This window comes from Mastomys coucha, unplaced genomic scaffold, assembly GCF_008632895.1.
Source record: "Mastomys coucha isolate ucsf_1 unplaced genomic scaffold, UCSF_Mcou_1 pScaffold2, whole genome shotgun sequence".
NCBI classification, from domain to species: Eukaryota; Metazoa; Chordata; class Mammalia; order Rodentia; family Muridae; genus Mastomys; species Mastomys coucha.
Window position 1 is genome coordinate 6,049,124 of NW_022196902.1, and position 20,578 is coordinate 6,069,701.

General features: G+C 40.8%; 1 protein-coding gene across 3 annotated transcripts in view; it reads right to left on the reverse strand.

Annotated features, from left to right (window-relative positions):
- Aig1 (androgen induced 1) overlaps positions 1 to 20,578 on the reverse strand; it is a 235,147-nt gene that overhangs the window by 77,056 nt on the left and 137,513 nt on the right. The window lies entirely within an intron of this gene.

The window sequence follows — 20,578 nt, forward strand, 5'->3', positions numbered from 1 at the left end:
GTTCAATTAATTATTGGCATGAAAAAAAAAAAAAGCAACACTAACTCCTTCATGGATTTGCATCGGCTCTGACCTCCAGGCTCCTGCCCTGTTTGAGAGTTCCTGCCCCCATTGCCTTTGGTGAGGAACAGTGATGTGGCAAACCCTTTCTTCCCCACAATACTGTTGGTCACTATGTTTTCATCATGGCAAGAGAAACCTTAACTAAGACATGGAGTAACAATCGATCTCTTAGTTCTGTGTGGCACTACATTAGATTGTACTAGACATTCCTGAGAGGGACTTGCAGGGAGTGAGCACAGAATGTTTGTTTGTATTACCATCTTTTTATTGCTTCAGCTAGCCATTGCTGGATTCTTCGTTGTGATCACAGCACTCCAAAGAATTATTTTCCAGTGCTTTTGATATAGACTAGATATAACTGGCCCACATGGTCTCATGAAAGTATAGATGAATAAATGAATATGTAGATTAAGCTTACTGCTTCTCAAAAGAAAGCAGAAGAAGAAAATTCCAAGTATTTAAAAAATAATAATGTATTTATTTGTGTATATGTTGTATATGTGTACATGTTCATATGCATGTGCACACATGGGTGTCTTCATTAATAGCTTGATCTTTTATTATTATTTTTTTTAAGACAAGGTCTCTCCCTGAACTTGGAGGTCACTGAATCCAAAGCACAGGGGTAACAGGCATGCAGTGCCTCACCCATTTTTACCATCTCTGTTCAGGGTCTGAATTCAGGTCTTTGTGTTTAATTGACAATCCCTATGTCTCCAACTATTCAATAACTACACATCATAACTCTATGCACTGAACCAATGCAGTACGGTGGGATGGGGCATGGCGTCATAGGAAGTAGAAGACTCTTACTGTCTCTGCAGTTCAACTTTACCCTAAAGTTTATTGTAACTTTCATTTGGCCTCCAAGTCATACTTTCAAATTCTATAGTTCTGCAGCCTTCTACTGGCTCAAATAAAGTTAAATCCAAACTTAAATTCACAAACAGTTCTTTTGCTGCTTCACTATCTAAGCAACTGTTCAACTGAAACCCAAGGAATCATTTTTGATGTCCTTTTGGGTTGCTGGCCTGTAAATCTGTACACAGGAAACAGTGGGAGATATACTAGTTTTGGTGATGAGCATGTTAGAGCGATAGACATTTGTGATCTGATTCATAAGGAGTCTAGAGCATGGTACAGACTTCTCATGAAAGACAAAAAATGAAGCTGTTGGTATGGATATGATTTTCAGAAAGATTTTCAGTAAGACTCAAGAGGTTAGGGACAGAGAGGTGGATCAGGGGCTAAGAGTGCTTGCCGCTCTTCCGGAGGACTGAATGTTCATTCCCAGGACCTATGCCAAGCGGCTCAGAACCACCTGTAATTCCAGTTTCAGGAATCCAATGACCTGTAAGGGTCCAAGGGTGATGGGAAACCACACCTGGGAGACAACAAAACAACAAACAAACCAAAATCACAGACAGTGAAGGTAGATTTGGAGTGTAGCTTAGTTATGGACCACTGATTAGCATGTAAAAGAATCTGGGATGCAATTCAAAGCACTGCAAATAAGACAATGAACAGAACTGGACATCTAGCCTTGAACCTTCAGAAACTGCACGCTAATGACCGAAGGCCAGCTTGCAATAGGGATTCAGTAAAGAAAGGAGCCACGGAGATGAGAAGAGAGAGTGTGGTATAGGGGGTACCCATGGATGGAATAAAGAGAAAGAATGGTCCATGGTGCTCACTCAACACTGCTAAAAAGGCAAAATGAGGACGGAAGCATCTCTCGAAGTCTTGTTCAAATGGAGGTCAGAGACCTTGTCTGAGTCTATTACAGTTGATGCTGGGGACAGAAGACACAAGCGCAATGGCTCTTCTTAGTCTATACCATCCCTAACTCTTAGGTCTAGCCCTTGAAACCATTCAGCCACACTCCTCATATTCTTGTGAAGCAGAGGTTTCTCTTATGAACTAGAGTACCTCCGCCTCAGCTCCATGCTAGCTTCTCTCTCCATACTTTAAGTATGGCCCCTTTTGATTTTCTCTGCCATCTAAGACCATGAAAGACACATGCTAATGACCAGGAGCTGCTGGTTAAGAAGCACTGAAGAGAAGATTAAACTTTAAAAAAAAGTTTTACTGAATTCTCCAGAAGAGCGAGGATGAAAATGCAAGGTACTGAGTTCTTCAGTGCTAGCGACAGGAGCATGGTACCTCTTGAGTTCTGCCTGAGTAAGCACAGTTCTATTGATGTGTCTCAACGTGCTGGAAGTTGCTTTCAAGGAATGAAATGCCTGACTGGGCTCAAGCTTTTGTGAATCCCTCTAGCCAGACTCACTAGAGACCTGTCTTTCCTGAAGGAGAAACTTAGAGCCCCCATTCGCTAACATTTGTGTTGAAAATAATTAATGCTTCGGTCTCATAGGGGGAATGCCTGGTTTTGTCTTTGGGAAAAATTAAATTCAAATACTCTTAGGTCAAGTCAGAGAACCCTGGACATCAACATAACTTTTCTTATGTTTTTGTTTCTTATCTGCCGCATGTGGATAATAATATCATCCTTATTGGGTTGTTGTATTAAATTATATAAATCCATGCCTTGATTGATATCAAGTAGTCAATAGTTATCCGCTTCTTCCCCATCCTCCCTTCTTCTTTTCCTTATAAAATTCCAATTATAAAAAGAAGAACCACCACACAGCACTTAACATTGCAGCGATGAATATTTAGGTATGAAGTAATGAATATGTAGGACCTCAGCCGCTCATTAAAGCACACACTTTAAAAGTCATCTCCATCTGCAGATACCTCTAGGTGTAGGTGAGAATTAGAACACACGGAGGGGTTATCAAGGTTTATTCCAGTTGACAGGGCTTAAAAGCACGTGTGTGTGTGTGTGTGTGTGTGTGTGTGTGTGGCTAAAGAGGAACCCTGGCTTATAGTTCCCTGTTCTCATGACACTACCCAGAACCTTAAAAATGACTCCAGATACAAAGGCCCATGTGTTGTAAGTTATAGCAGCATATTAAAAACCCAGTTTACAAGGTCTTCAAAATTAGAGCAAACAACACGAAGCATGGCACCTTTGCTTCCTTGCTGGGCCTTCAGAGCTGGAAACCTTTCGAGAAACAAAATAGTAATGCAAACTTCATCCAAAAGGGGAAGTTCAAAAGCAGGCATAGGGCTGGATAAGTGGCTCAGCGATTTAAGAGCTGGCTGCTTCTGCAGAGGACCTGGCTTTGGTTCCTAGTGCCCACATGGTAGTTCACAACCATCCTTAACTCCAGTTCCAAAGGCTCTGAATACGTCTTCTATCTGTGAAAACATCAGATATGCACGTGGTACACACACATGCATGTAGGCAAACATAAAAAAAAAAAGCAGCTTTTAAAATAATCAAAAGCCTTTGAAAAACACTCTATGCTGAAGTATGAGAGTTCAAGAATGCTGACCTCTGTAGAAAGCATGCCAGGTGGTGCCTTTCTATAACCTCAGAACTCCAGACACAGAGGAATCAGGGATTTGAGGTCTTCCTTGGATACTTTTGAATTTGAGGTCAGCCTGGGCTACACAGGGTCTTGTCATGCAAACAAAACAAACAAAAAAAGACAAAGACCTTTGACACAATTCTTTCAAAAATAGCCAGTTATGGGCAAGTCATACATCTTAAATGTGTGGTTTTTGTCCCCTCTACTCACGTGCTTTTGGTGAAAATAAGACCAAAGGTTAAAATGTAATCAAAACCAATCATAAGATCTTAAGATTTACAGTCCCACCCTCTAGCTGTCCTAAAGAGAGAAAGAGGAGAATTATCTTAATGTTTCTATCTATTGTTGACACTTTTCTAAGAGTTTGTGGTAAAACAAAGCAGATAGGTTCCAGACACTTTTGTTTTTTTAAAAGAAAATGCAATTTTCCCCTTCTGATATTTTAGCATAAGCAAAGTGATAAACACACAGGGCCAGAATCTGCTACAAGCTGCAGATGAGATGGGGAATTTTATGTTGGTAGTTCATCTTAGAGGACTCTCCCTTCCTCTTCTCGTTCGGCTGTAACTATTCCATTTTTATTTGCTTGGCATCTGCAGAAGATTTTGTTTGGATTAAGAGCTCAATAACTCAGGCAGAAATTGAAAAAATCACTGTGCAAGAAAAATGGCTAAATCTATCAAAATTGAATTTATTGATGGCAAATAAAGATCCATTGTTTGGGTTTGAGATGTCAGCCAGTAGTCCCAGTGTACAATAAAACGGTGGCTTCAGAGATAAGCACACAAATGTACCCAACTAAAATGCAGCCTTGAAAAGACAGAAGTCAGCCGTGCGAGTAACTTTAGCCAAGCCAGAGCCTGCTTAGCATCTGAGATCAAATATGATAGGGTGCATTCAGGGTGCTATGGCTGATAAAAAAAAATGGGAATAATATTTAAACTAGCATTCATATTGAATTTCTTTGTTAAAGTGCCCTAACTTTTAATAGTACCCATTTCCCAGCTACTTGTCTTCATCCATACATTAGATGGGAGTAGAGCGTCTTATGGTACAGGAAGAGCCTCCATTCCAGTGCTTCCATAGGGCATTACAACTCTACTAATGGCTTTCCTAGAAGGAAAATCAAGAAATTCTTTACTATAGCTACACCATCCATCCATCCATGCAAATCAAATTGAAAAACAAAAAAAAAAAAACCTAACAGAATCAACTGGACAGCCCAGAGTCAACACTTAAGAACAGGAGGAAAGAACAACAACAACAACAACAACAGCAAACAACAACACAAAGAATAAAAGGAGGAGGGGAAGGAGGGGAAAGAAAAGCACTCCAGAGTTTGTTCTTCACGTTGTGCTTACATCTGACCAGACCCACCAGCAGGAAGTCCAGGGTTCGATTTCATCACATGACTGAGGAAGGTTCTAATTTAAATGGCTTGTTTTACGTTTCCCATGATCCCCATGGGAAGCCAACTTATTCCAAAAGTTCCACTTATGCATAGACAATTCTAGGTGCTACTTACTGTGGGACCAGGCATGTTAAAGATCTTTGCCTCTAAGTCACATCCTTGAAACGGCTTTGGTTTTCTCTGTTTTCGCCAGCTCTCTCCATTGTGAGTAAGAGCCCCTATTCTTCTTTTGTTTACTGCATCTTAAGCTGGCAGACCCAGGTAATGTGGGAACCTGATCGTTTCAAGATATACTTTCTTGAATAGAAGAGGACCATCCTTGGAAGAGAAGCAGGTCAGTGGGAACTGAGTTCAAAGCACTCCTCTATGGTGACTGGCAAGAGAAGACTTCAACACTGGAAAGGGTGTGTCTTTGATGAGTTTGAAGATTTAAAAGAGTTTCTGTTGCAGGCCTAACAGGAAAAGTCTCCTGCCCTAAGCAGCAGGGAGAACTGTTATCAGAACTCATGGGATTCAATACAAGGAAATGAGCGGGAGCTTCCAGAGATGGGAAACTGTGCTGTCAGAGTAGAAGCCTTATTTAGTGTTAAGAATTTAAGGACAGTTAGAGTGCCTGATAAGAAATTCTTTGAATATATAGTCCAACTACTTTGATAATGACTTTGTCTGTGGAAATATTTAGATTTTTTTTACTCCAAATACTGAGGACTCCGTAAGACAGCTATACATTGTTGGTCCACACAAGCCCACACCTATATATTTCATCTGGGAACAGTCTGTGCGTTTGCATCATATGAAGTGACTGTGAGTTATTGACAGCAGTAATAACCGTTAACATCACTATGTGACAATATTGAAGATCCCATTTATCAGAGAACATGGCTCAAGGTCACACTTTGCAGTTTGGAAAACATATTCTCATAGAACAATGCTAGCATAAATAAAAATTTGGTAAAGTAGTTGGGGTAGCATCATACTGAGTATAGCTCTGGCGAAATTTGTCTTACAGACGGGGGGTAAGACCTGGAACCCAATTCTACTATTCCTATAAGAAAGTAAGATCATCCTTTTTGCATGGGACAAAAACCAACATGGTTATGTGTATATTTAGAGAATGGTTATGTGTGGCATTATTTTATGTTCATACTGGTTCTAAGACTAGGAAAAAGGAAGAGAATATTAGTCAAGGGGGGGCAGGAGATAGTAATGGAGGATGAATATGGTAAATATATGGTGTACATGAATAAAAGTACCATTATGACACCCATTGCTTTATAAAACAAATACAGCTCTATGCCTGTGTTAGTTTCCTATGACTGAGCTGTGGCCCGAATGCAGAAATGTGATTACCATTGTAACAATATCAAGAGCTTGGGCTTCTGGGGAGCAATTAGGTCATACACTCTGCCTGCCATTCAAAATGTAATTCACACTGTTATCTCTGAGGTGAGTGAGTTATTTCTTATTCCTAATATGAAATGAGTTTGGACACTGACTTTAATAGTGGGCACACACTCCCTTGGTTTCCTCCATGCCAAGATGCAGCACCTAGATCTAGTTGAGTAGTGGCACAATGCTCTTGGACGTCCCAGACCTCAGAACCATGAGCCTTATAAACTGTGTGTGTGTGTGCGTGTGTGTGTGTGTGTGTGTGTGTGTGTGTGTGTGTGTGTGTGTGTAAACCACTCAGGAGATGCCTGAAGGTCAATTGATGAGGTGAGACAGGCTGCTATAGAAATGATCACAGTAGAGAAGGTTAAAACAAAGGAAATGTACTCTATTGTATTTCTAGAAGGTAGGAATCAGTCAACACAGTACTGCTGGGTTGCTGTAGTTACCACAAGTCTTGATGGGGAGAGTCTAAGCTTGTTTATTCTGGACTCTGGACAATGCTAGCAATCTTGGCGTGTAGTGACAACTTGGATGTATCTACTTTCCCTCTGGCTTTCCTATGAACAGACACTGTGATGGCTCCCTTACCTCAAGTTATCTAGGATAAACTCCATGAAGATTCTTCAATTTAATTCAAACATTTTCCATATACAGATCACATTCTAGATTCTGCAAATCAATATGTATGGATACTTAAAAAAAAAAAAAGTTTGTTTCAACATAAGCCACAGATAGGATGTCTTGAGATTACAAAGTCCTGATTGGCATTTTATTTATCTTGTGTCCAAACCAGAGTATCTGGAGTGAAAACATTTAAACCAGGGAAGGCCGTGTGATTCTTCCCAGGACTGTAGAAAGGAATGGACGGATATGAAGATACCAGTGAAAAGGACTGTGGAGAAAGGCAATGGAGAACCTGGGCTGTGTGTACAGGGTTCATAGCATACTGAGCTAGGGCAGAGGATTCTGCTGGGGATCAGACAGAGCTGCCACTGGTGGAGTGCCCCTCCCTCTGCACAGCCACAGTGGTGCCCACCATTCTCCATTCTCTCCCCCTTGTTACTTCCCATTCCCTACACCTTCCTTCTTTATTTCTTTCTTTCCCCCTCTCTTTCTCACTCTCCCCCCCTCCATCTCTGTCCTTCTCTTCCCTCCCTCTTCCTTTCTTTCTCTCCCCCATGTATTCCTATACTTGCTGTTTGAGATCCCTTACTCATTTGTTTCTGGTGATTGGACCTAGGGCTGTACATGCCAGGCAAAAGATCCACCACTAAGCTGTATTTCCCAGCCATTTAAAAATTCTTCCTATTTTTTATTTTGAGACAGGGTTTCATTAAATTGCACAGGCTGGTCATGGACTTGCAAGTCTTGCATTAGATCCCCTAATCCTTGGGAACCAATGGCACCAGGCCTTGCTCACGATGTTGCTTTCTGAAAAGTTCTTGATAATCACCAAATACAAAGTTTTTTGTTTGTTGCTTTGCTTGTTTCTAGATTTCTGATGCATGGCTTCACTGGAAATATATCTTTACTTCCACTTTCTTGATCAGCACCTGATGGAGACAAAAGCACTACTTGACCCAAGCCAGCCTTTGCGACACTCAGGCAGCACTTTGTGAAGAGTTGGTTATTGTACTACACATTCACTCACATTCACTGGAGGGGATGGTACAGATCCTGCCTGCCGACCTCAATTACATCCTCGCTTGTAGAGGCTTTAAATACGTGGCCTACAAAGAGCACTAACCAACTGGTGGAGCTGCAACAGGAGACAGAAGAGGGCAGCAGTGGAGGGCAGGAGTAGCTCTGGAAGCTACACCATGGAGAAGCGCTTAACAATAGCCCTGGAACCAGGGCTCATAAGGAGAACAGGGAAAGAAGAGCAGAGCTCAGAACTCTGAGCCCCTCAGGCTCACTGCTGGCCTTAGCCATCACCAGCTTCACTTGTGTGTAAGCCTGGCTGTGATGCGACCTAGCAGGCTTAGGATGGCTCATGCTCTCCCACTTACTGTGGCTGTAATATGAGCAACCTATGCTCATTTCTTTCTCACGACCTACAAGAAGTGTATCATTTTCATTGGTGTCCAACAAACATGGATCAACTATGCCCCTGTGACAATATATTGAGGAAACAGCTTCCAGCCATCTTGTCATCCTCACAGGAGCGAAGATACAGTAAGAGTACAAGAACACTGGGAAGAAACTTTGGGGTACTTTGCAGCCACGGCCATTAACACCAAGTGTGAAAGCACCATAAAAACTGTAATGGGGTCGATAAAAACTCAAATTACTTTGTGGTGCACTTTCTGTAATTTTTAACATGTTCACATGATTTAATTACATGTTCTCTCCTTTTTAAGTAACAGAAGAGCCCCTCTTACAAACCCAAATTAAACATAAGTGGCAGTTGGCTGCTCCATTTCCCCTTAAAGAAGGGAACTGCCTTATGAGCTGGGAACTAGTAATAAAGAATAGTTTGGCCTACCATATTCTGAGAAGTTTAAGTTGTTAGATGGAGACATTGTTTCAGATCCCCTATCCTTGAGACTGGTCTCCATGCTCCTGAAAATCTCTTCCTGAAAGATTTTAAAAATCTACGTGCTTATGACTTCCTTTGGGAAATTCTGATTAAAGGCTCTGGCTCTCTGATGTGGGGAGGAGGGAGAAGAGGGGGATGTGTACTTATTTTTTGTTTTATTTAACTTTATTTCACTCCTGCAGAAGGGATGAGCTGGCCTTGTGCATGGCACATCAGCTGTGTGAGTGGGAGGCGCCCGCCCCTTTGATTTTCATCAATGATCTGCTCTGTGTTTGCAGTGGCCACCTAGAGAAGCTGCTGCTCTCTGAGGGTGGTGGGGAGGGTGGATGTCCTCCTACCACACTCCAAAACACCACTGGGGCCTGACAAGGAGCTGAGAGACTGTCTTTAAAGAAACAAGCTGTAGCTTGATTTCTATAATTACACCCTAAATCTCAGGGTATTGGAGACAGCCTCCAAGATATAACTGTGCATTCAAACCCATGTGAGGGAATGCATCTCTTATACACACAGCTGAGATGTACTCTATGGAATGGATGCCAATCCTAACTCTGATTCCTTAATCCTTAGATGGGTTGAGCCCAAGACCATCAATATCTTCTGGCTTCAAACTTGCACAATTGTGTTGATAAGTTCTGCTACTACCCACAATCCCCTGACTCCACAGAAATGTTGGTATCACAGATAACATCATTATCAAGGCCAGTACAAACCTGTTTACTCCTACTGGTTTAAGAACTCCCAGGAAACCTCACAGGTTCACGTTTGAGATAGATGCTGTATGCAAGGCTTAGCTTACCAGTCGGGGCTTCTAACAACCTCACCGAGGAAGCAAGGAGAGTCTATGAACAATGTTCAGAGATGCCCTCACACTTTTGCAGAAAAAAATGGGGCAGAGAGGTACAAAAAGACCAAGAACCCCTCAATTAGATCTACTGGGGCTCAAATCCAGGACCTACTATTTACCAGGAGTTTGCTTTCATGAGAATCAATGGATTTCTATAGGCAGCCAAAAGGAATGTTTAGGTTTAGATCTTGACTCTGAATTACTAGCTCAGGATTTCATGAGCGCTCTCTGCTTCCATTTCTTCACCTATCACACGCAAGTAACATTAGCAGTGAAAACTCAGCTTTATCTAGAGGTAGGTAGTTGCCCTTGGATACTGTTTCCCAGGCCCTTGGAATGTCCTGATTTAAATGAACTGATTTCCTCTGGTATGTAGGCTTTCAGACATCTTCACAATGCGACTTACAATGAGGACTTTGGGCCACTGCCATTGTTTGTATTTTTAAATGGTCCTCAAAGGTATGTTTGCTAAAGGCCTGGCACTACTGGAAGGGATTTGATGGAACTCTCTAGGAGGTGGGGCTTTTGGTGAGGAAGTTAGGGCCTTGGTGGCATATGTCTGAAGTAGATCTTGGGACTCTAGCCCGCCCTTTCTTTTTTGCTTTCCAGCCCCCTCCATGAGGTGAGCATTTTGCCTTACCAAAGGATCCTGGGTACTATATTCAGCAGTCTTCCTGAAAAGCAACAACAAAAGCAACAGAACCAGCTACACCTGTGTTGAAATCGCTGCAACCTTGGATCCAGGTGAAATCTCCCTTCAAAATTTCTCAGTATTTGGCCATAGTACTTAGAAGGCTAACACGGCTATTATCAGTTCTACCTCCAACAAGAGCTGGAAACTAAAGATCAGCCACACTGTAGTCCATGATTGGGTTACACCAGAACCCTGACCCCCAAAGCTCATGTGAGCTTCCTATTGGCAATACTACACAGAGCAAGGATAATGCAAGCCCCACCCCTGGAATCTGCCATCCTCTGCTCCACACACCTCATCCACTGGCTGACTTTAGCAGTACCTTTTTTCTTAATAAACCACAACCATGACATAACAGCTTTCCTGGGTACCATGAGACCTTCTAGCAAGTCTGTAAATTTGGAGTAATTTGGAATACTGCACTAAAGACTGGTATTGAAAGTGAGGATGATGCTTTGAGAATACCCGCCTCTCATTTCAATTGGCTAATTGTTTTTAAAAATGTATTTCTTTCATATGATTACTGAGGCTCCATGAGTTGTACATGTAAGACACATTTAAGTTCCTTGACAAAGGTTAGCTATTGGTTGGTGTACTTCACATAGTAACATTTACTACTAATTTTTGTATCCCAGTTTCTGTGTGGAATGAATAATGGAGTTTAATTCCTAGCTAACTCTGAGGAGAAACCTGAAGGAAACAAACTCAGAAGTCTTCAGTCATTTCCCTACACTGAAGTGAATGCTCAGTAGAAGCCAGGTCTCAAACCTTCATCTTTGTGACCTGAACACAAGCCCTATGCTTGAAAGTTTATGTTTCTAGTTGCTATATTTCTTCACAAAATCACAGAAGGTCTGCATCAAGCATTTTACTACTGTTAAAGTGTGCGTAGGATGCTTGTAAGCTCACAAACCACTGATGGAGAGATGGAGCTCTTAACTTTTCCTTGTAGGGTATAAACTGAATCTACTGCAGAAAACATCAATAATGAGCTGCACATTGGGACTGTGTCACTGGCTGATGCTGAAGAACACCCTTCTCCCAAACTTGTTTATTTCCTTGTGAAGCAATTATCATTCTGTACAAATGGAGCTTCCAGAGGGGCAGTAATTTTTCTTGATTGGATTTTGTACTGACATATGAAATGAATAAACATTTTAGTTTCTGAATTAGAGTGTATCAAATTCCATTATAGTATCAATAAAATGAAAGAAGCAGTAAATTTAGTGTAAGGCCCCAGGGGAAAAAAATCAAATCACCATGAGAAGCTGTATACTGACAATCTGTTTGAGCTAAAAGCTTCCCCCACTACACACACACACACACACACACACACACACACACCCTAGATATCTCTAGATATCTAATTCTATCTGTTACACAACCTGTATCTGCATATCCATTTTGGGACATTTTGCTGCTCCTTGTATTAAAATGACAGGACAATCAGTCCCTGGATTCTACTCTTTTTGTCTGGTCACACTAACTACACTCATCCCCAGCCCCCAACGCAGTACCACCTCGCCTTTTCTTCCTCCTCTTCACCCCATTTATTTCAACACCCTTCAACTTGATCTTGCTTCTTCTTATACATTAGTTTTTTCCATTCTTTCACCAACAAATATTTTCCTTCTGAAAATGTACTTTTTTCGCCACAACATCTCAAACTGGGATAGTCTGTCAAACTTAATGTGGCCTGGGCATAATGGGGTACTAATTTCTATTTGGTTCATCTTAGATGTGCTTGCTCACCTGGAAGAGACCAGAGATGACTCTCACTAATCCCATACAGCCGTCTTTGTGATTTATGTGGTATGAGATGAGAATAGGGGATATCCTTCCTTTTCATTGTCTTCTGAATAATCGCTGGAGATAATCAGTCAGTCTTTCTTTTCTTGCTGTTTTACAGATTTTATTTTTTATTTTAAATCTTGACTGTGGACAATGACAATACCTACCACTCAAGTAACATTAACAAAACTTTTCCACTGACCCTTGGTAGTTGTGAACATTAAATGACACATGAGAGAAAGAACTTTGCTAACAGTCCCATATACATGCCAGAGATTTTTCTAATATTAACTTGAGTCATGTTCAATGTTTTGATGATCAGCTCTCAGATTTAGGTGGCCTTAGGAGGTATGATTGATAAATCACACAAATGAGATGGGGAAAAGCTGGTGTCCACCTAGAAACCTGGGCTGAATAAGCCTTCTATCCTGCACCCTGGTGACCACAGTATTTTGTTCGTGGTATGTTAAATCAGAAGCCTTCTCTCCTGAATATCTTCTACAGCTATTAGCACAAGCTGTGCATGTTCATAGAGGTGACAACACTGAAGTATTCAGCCATCTAAGGCACTCCCTCCAGGATCAAAGGCCACTCATCAATGTGCTGTGAATGAAGACCCCTTGAGAATATCACTTAGCCACCAAGGGAGTCACACACTTCTGACTTAATTGTTCCATAAGAAAATACCCTTAACATCTTACTTGGCAATCAAAGAGGTCGTACTCTTGAACCTGAAACCTATTTCCCAGCTTCTGTCAGTGTCCTGCTTAAATCCAGGTTGAGAAAGGCCTTCCCAGGTCATGGGACTTAGATACCCTATGCTTCACCCAACCTTGACCAAAAAGGGGAGAAAGTCTCTGTTCTTCCAATTTCATGCACTCTCATTCCTACTCAGAAACACTTTCCCTGTCCTTCAGGGATAATGTGTTATTCCTTTATCAGTATATCAATGTCATCTAACATAGAAATTTCATCATTTTCCTCCTGCTTTTGTAGTAACTGTTGCCAAGTCTGTTTCAGGAACAGCTTTTTATTCATCTTTTTTGCAATACCAATGCTAGACAGAAAAAGTAAACTTAGTTCAACTTATAGGACACCTGTCATGGTTGGAGAGGACCTTCCTGGAGCACTAAGGTGGAAGGATCTTTTTTTTTTTTTTTTTTAAACCTAATTCCAAGCTTGGCAGAGAAGAGTGCTGTGATTGATTAGTTATGTCTGTGTTGGGAGCAGGAGGGAAGACTTGAGGTGTGAGTGCCATATGTGCATCCTTTCTAGAGTGGTGTGCACTGAGTAATGCCTGTTGCATGAAAGAGGTTTGCTTTCTGCTTTAAAGTAAATAAGCATCTAGAATTAAGAGATGAGACTGGAAACAGATCATAAATATTTATGCTGGTTTTCTTTCAATTCTGTCCTGAAAAAAACCTTCAGTCATTAGACCTTCTTCCCCAATAATCCTTAAACCAAAGGGGATTTATTTTCCTCTTCTACCTTCAGTGATCATGAAACAATACTTTAGAACTATACATTCAAGTAGCAAGTAGGAATTCTTTCTCTTCTAGTGTATTTTATCAATCAATACATTGACAATATCTACAGTACTATTATCTGTCACCAAATAAAATTTGCAAGCTAAATAGAGGTAAATTAAGATCAGGCATCTTGCAATAAGAGAGATCATCTGACATTTTCTAAGTCTCGGGGATACTTCACCTGGTTGCTTTTAGTTGGCAGGCCACTCTAAGAAAGATAAGGCTAGGGTTCTATGCAGCTATGTAATTATGGAGGAGCACCTAGTCAATTCCAAGACTGCAAGGGCTTTCTTTTGGGGGCATGCCTCAGTGTTATGTCTGTAACTTATTTGACTTCGCATCAGTATCCTTTCAGATGACTCATTTTGAAATCATGTGGTCATTTTTTAAAAATCTTTTTTAAAGATTTATTTATTATTTTATGTATGCCATGTCTTCAGACATATCAGAAGAGGACATTGGATCCCATTACAGATGGTCATGAGTCACCATGTGGGAACTGAACTCAGAACCTCTGGAAGTACAGTCAAGTGCTCTTAACTGCTGAGCCATCTCTCCAGCCCCACTTGGTCATTATTAACTTCTCATTGAATCCTTTTAGATGAACTGTGAACATCTTAGACACAACATTAACCATGTTTTCCATGAGGTTAGTATTTACAAATGTTCCCATCTAATCAATTTCTTGTTTAATAAGGACCGAATGAAGCTGGAACCCGGATGATTCTGAGAGAAGGGGGAGGAAAACCTACAGACTCTGTGGAGCAATGAAAACACTCTCTAGCCCGGCTTCACTAACGTTATGTGGTTCTTGGATGAAAATGGCACTGCAGCACCCCATAACTCTAGTGGGTCACACATCCAGGGCATCAGATAGGCATGAGGCTCAGTAACAGTCTACTGCTTAGCATAAACCGCTTTGTGACCGGGTGCCAAAAGGACAAGGTAGTAAGATAAGATAAAGACAGGATAAGTAGAGACTCAACAGGGACACATGCCCAATACACCTCTTCCAAAGGCACACAGACATTACCACTTGTATGAAATGAAGTGTCCTGCAGCTAGTTAGTAGGTGCTAGGTTTAGCTTTCTTATATTCTTGCTATTGAAATAAAAATCTAGTTTAATTTTGTCTACGGGTGACCCATAACATAGCTTATGTTCCCAAGCCACCCCTGCTTCAGTACCTGGGCTTCAAGTCTCAAAAATGTAGGTTGGTAAAAAAAAAAAAATGATCCATGATTTGGAGGTAGACAGAGCTGGATGTAAAACCTGGCTCTGCTAATCACTGCTTATGAGGATATGAAGAAGTTCTCCTACTTCATTTAAAGTCTACTAACTTTTTCATTATAAAAAAATGAGGATAAGACTGCCTTCTTTACACAGTTATGGGGAGGAGACACTATCTAAATAAATGGTAATTCAAATTCAAATTAAAAAAGCATAGCTACTTTATTATTGTTCTTTCCACTGTAGATGTATTTTTCATGTCCTGGAATATGAGTAGGATATAATATATACTTTTGGTTCCATCTGTTTCTGTTTTTTCTTTGCTTATTTGTTTTGTATTATGTCCCACTAGTTACTGTTTGTTTTGTCTTAGCAGAGACCGGGACTTCTTGTGCTTCTTTCTCATCCCAACACCCTTCTTTCTCTTGAACTGTTAGAGATTGGATAGAAAGTTCTCCCTGCATCTGATGCACTGAAGGCTGCTGGTGCTGTTCTGGTAGATGATTCAGACTTTAGGGAGTGGATCATACCTGAAAGATGTAGATGACTGGAGACTTGGAGAGACGCACTGGTCTCTGTCCATCCTCCCACGACTGACCAGCCTGAGGTGAGCAGCTGCACTCCACTATGCCCTCCAATATGAGGTTTGGTCTCATCTCGGGCTTGACGTAATGTAATCAGGTGAAGAACAATGTAAATCTATGAAATGATAAGCCAAACAGAATCTTTCACCCCTAAACTTGCTTTTCGGGTGTATACTGGCAAGGCAGGGGAGGGGACACTAGCACAGGAACTGAAGCTAAGTGCTTCCCACTCTGCTAGTACTGGTGCTCACTCTTCTAAGTTCTACTTCTGAGTTTCTTCTTCATGTTGAATGGATCAAAACCTACCCATGGAGATGTATGGTTATATGGATATATGAATAGACAGATAAGCAGATATCCAAGTATAATACTAATTTCCCTGACCTTTTGTCTATCCATCCATATAAAGTAAGGAGTATACCAGGCAATTCCTATAGTCATACTGGGGAGTAAGTAAATTGGTATTTGCAGGTTCCCTAGCCCAGTGGCTGACACACAACAACTATAAACACAATAAAGAGAATGAAACAAAAGAACAGAGTTGTAATTAGGATACACAGTAGCAGAGATAGACGGAAATGAGCTCTCCTGATCCACTCTCCCGATTTGCTTCACAGTGCTGAAGTCAAGAAGTGGTCGAATAAAGATGGCTAAATTTGGGCATGTATGTGAAGCAAAAGCTTCTAACCAACAAGTCTGGTTTCATTAGGAGACACAGGCTGAGGCGTGAAAGGGCTGAACAGGATTCTACAGTGCTTCAGTCTTGTACACTACACTAGAGATTCCATACAGAGACCTAGGAAAGTTCTGGGTTGAAATGATGTTTCTAAAATATGCCCAGAGTCTCTCTCTGCAAGAAATTTTTTGAGCCTTTCAAGTTGATAGTTATCTCGTGCCTAGCATAAGGTGCAGAGGCTGTGTTCAGGTGCAGGGGCTGTGTTTTTGTTCTTGAGTATTTTCAGGTTCCATTTTAACTGTTCTCTAATGACAGAATATCTTGAAACATCAGGCCAATGTTCATAAGGAAAACTCTACAGAAATCTGAGTAATTTTTCCATAAGCTGAGAGCCAGCAGGAATGTGTGCTGTATCCAGCTGAGCAGTTAACTCTCTGTGGGAGTCCTGAAATTAGATCCTGAAAGGATGTACTATAGACAGAGTACCGGACATAGTTACAGAGCTGCAGAAGGAAGTGTAGGAATGAAGCCTAGCATTAATAAGTTCAGCTAGCAACTTGCTCAAAGAATTTAATTATATAAAATATGGGGCTTTAATGTAATTTGGCTGGTTTTCATTTTTAAAATTCTTTTAAATATATTTTTTAAATATTTGTTAGATTTTAGATTTTCTTTTGTTTTTGAGACAGGATCTTACCATGTAGCTCAAGCTGACCTGACACTTGCTATATCTATCAGGTTCCCCTCAATATTAACCTCCTACCTTGGCCTCCTGAGAATGAGTGCTGAGATTACACAGGCATGAATTGAAACTTAACCAAAGCTACCTGGATTAAAGACTGACAAAATAAAACACTATAGACAAAAACAAACAAACGAACAACCCTACCAATCAAAAATCAAAACAAACACTCCTTTACTATCAACAGTAAAGCTAGGCAATTCAGTTCAGTATTGGTTCAGAAGGAAGAAGAAAGGTCAGGATTTGTGCTCAAATCTGTGATTTTATAATTTTATAACCCAAGAAGAAAAGGGTGCCTGTGACTGTGGTATTTGTTAGAAACATCGGCTATGTGAAGAAAATGCCCTTAGGAAGCCCCAGCTATTTCTTAGTCATATTATGATCATATTTGTTATTAAGGACTCTTTGATGGATAGTAGAGAAGCTTCAGAAAATATATACATATAATATGGAATATTATCTGAATAATATAATAATAAATTATATAGAGAGGTAGATAGATATAGATACAGATACAGATACAGATACAGATACAGATACAGATACAGATATAGATATAGATATAGATATAGATATAGATTTCCCAAATGATAAGGAAGATCCAGGTCACCTCTTATCAACAAATGCAGCTTCCAGTGCCATGATTGAGTTACATCTAATTGAGTTGTTGGCTAAAGGAATTCCGTGAAAACCCCAAACAACCCAGGCTGTCATAAAGACTATAGGTTGCTCTCCACAAACTGATGGCAAGGCCCCATTGCTGAACCCAACACCTGCACAAATCATTGAGCATGGAGAAGCTGAGCTGGAGCCCACACAGAGCCTTCATCCCTACTTTCTAGCATCTTTGGTACAGCTGAGCTGGAGCCGACACAGAGCCTTCATCCCTACTTTCTAGCATCATTGATACAGCTGAGCTGGAGCTGACACAGAGCCTTCATCCCTACTTTCTAGCATCTTTGGTACAGCTGAGCTGGAGCCGACACAGAGCCTTCATCCCTACTTTCTAGCATCTTTGGTACAGCTGAGCTGGAGCTGACACGGAGCCTTCATCCCTACTTTCTAGCATCTTTGGTACAGCTGAGCTGGAGCTGACACAGAGCCTTCATCTCTACTTTCTAGCATCTTTGATTCAGGTAAGTATTCTGCTCACTCTCAAAGGAAAGCCATAGACACCAACTCAGCTTCAAACTCTTTGGTCAAGAATGGTGTCCTGCCTACAAGATATGCTAGGGCAGCCAGTGATGGCACCCAGTTTATGAGAGTGACCAACTCTCTGAATTGGCTGAAGGCCCACTCCACAAGATGGAACCCATACCCAATACTATTTCGGTGAACAAAAACCTGAGACTAGATAGCCCAAGATCCTACAGTAAAATCAAATACTACTGGTCTAAAAACAAAAACAAAAACATAGCAATCAAATGACGCATAAGGACATTCTTCTATACTTGTATATCAGTGCCTTGCTCAGCCATCATCAGAGACGCTTCCTCCTGCAGCAGATGAGAGCAAATTCAGAGACCCGCAGTCAGATATTATGCACAGAGTGAGACTTCAGAGCGCTCAGCCCTCAACAGGATGTCTCCATCAAATGCCTCCCCTCAGTGCTCAGGGAACCCTGCCGAAGTGGAGTGTCCTCTGTATGTATAGTATGACTTCCAATCAAGTTTTTCTTATGGGATTCCAGAGTATGTGAATAAGTGGGTCTCTGTCTCTTGTGCCTTTTCTTGGGCTCTTTTTCTTCCAGGGTTGCTTCTTTTCTCCAATTGTGATGTGTTAGTTTTTAAAAATCTTCTTGTTATATTATTATCCCTTAAAAGCCTATTTGTTTTATAAGGAAATCCAGAAAGGGGGTGGATCTGGATAGGAGGGGAGGTGGAGGAAGGAAATGGGAGAAGAAGGGGTAGGGGAAGTTGAATCAGAATATATCATGTCAGGAGAAAAATATTTTCAATGAAGGGAAAAAATAAAATTAGTTTTACGCTAGGTAAATTAGGAAAGTAAGGATTATTGCTCAGCATAATCATCAATGGCTATATAAATCTCTTACACAAAAGGACTCAGTGTCATACCTAAACATTTTTAACAATAAAATATAATAAGATAAAACAAAAACTATCATATTGGAGTTGGATAAGAGAAACAAACAGAAGGAAAAGAGTGTGGGGAGCCGCAGCTGCCACCATATATATATATATATATATATATATACATATATATATATATATATTGAACACCTGGTCTCGGGCCAGAGCAGAGAGCATTGAGATAAACAAGCCTTAGTTGGAAAAGCTGTGTGCCTCTAGTTTATGATGCATGCTGGCATGATTTCTCGTAGCCTATTATGTTTTGCCACGTAGCTGATGCTGATTGGGACCAGCAAAAGTATTTAACCCACAAGGGCTGGGGGCTGGAATAATAGTAAGTAAGAATATAACAGTGAGTAAGTATGTATAGATAGGAGTAAGTATGTAGATATAGAAGTAAGATGTAAAGATAGAAGTAAGATGTAAGGATAGAAGATGTAAGAATAAGAATAGAAGCAAGATGTATGTAGTAAGATGTAGGGAATAGGAGTAAGTAGGAAATAGGAGTAAGTAAGAAGAAAGTAGAAAGATGTAACTAGTAAGATGTAAGAAGAAGATATAGAAGAATATAAAAGAAGCTAGCTGGCGAAGAAGTAAAAATGAAGGTTCCTGATTAAACTGCATGGAGAAGAGCTCATTGTTGCCTCCTTATTTCCACTGGACGGAAAAAGGCGCCTGACAAAAGAGCTCAAGAGAAGGCACAAGAGTCAGAGAGCCATCCATTTGCACACTCGGGAATCCCATAAGAACACTGAACTAAAAGCCATAATGTCCATACAGGACAGCTGGTGCAGACAAGAGCAGGCCCTGTGCATACTACATCAGTGTCTATGAGTTCATATGAGATTTGATCATGTTGATTCAGGGCAACTCATTCTCCTGGTGTCTACCACCCTCTCTGGATCTTACACTCTTTCTGCCTCTTCTTCTGCAATGTTCCCTGAGCTCTCAGGGGTGGGATTTCATGGAGACCTCCTATTAAGGGCTTCCAAGGTCTCTCATTCTATGGTCATGGGTCTCTCTGTTTGTTCCCATCTGCTACTGGGAGAAGCTTCTCACAGAATGGCCAAGCAAGGCATACTGAAAAAATGGTCAGACCTAAATTTTAAGCTCAACACTATCACTTACAACCTCACTAGCCTAAGACAGATCCACACTTAAACTAACACAAAGAAATCAGTAGCCCTACTTTACACAGACAATAAAAAGGCTGAGAAAGAAGGTAGGGAGACAATACCCTTCACAATAGCCACATATGGAAAAACAAAATACTCAGGATAGCTAAAACGATCCTAAACAAAAGAGCCTCTGGAGGTACTACAGAGCAATAGTAATAAAAACTGCCCGAGGAAGGGTGAAAAAATTATTACAGGGCAGCACCTGTAGGATATTCACTCTCTGGAGTGTGTATAATTGTGTGAGGCACTGCATGTATTTGTTTATCTTTATAATGAATAAGTATAGACAGTTACTATTTTCGTTTCTGTCTTTCAGATAGGAAACCTGAGGCACAGAGGGCTTAAGTGACTTCGAGTAGAGCCAGAAACAATGGGG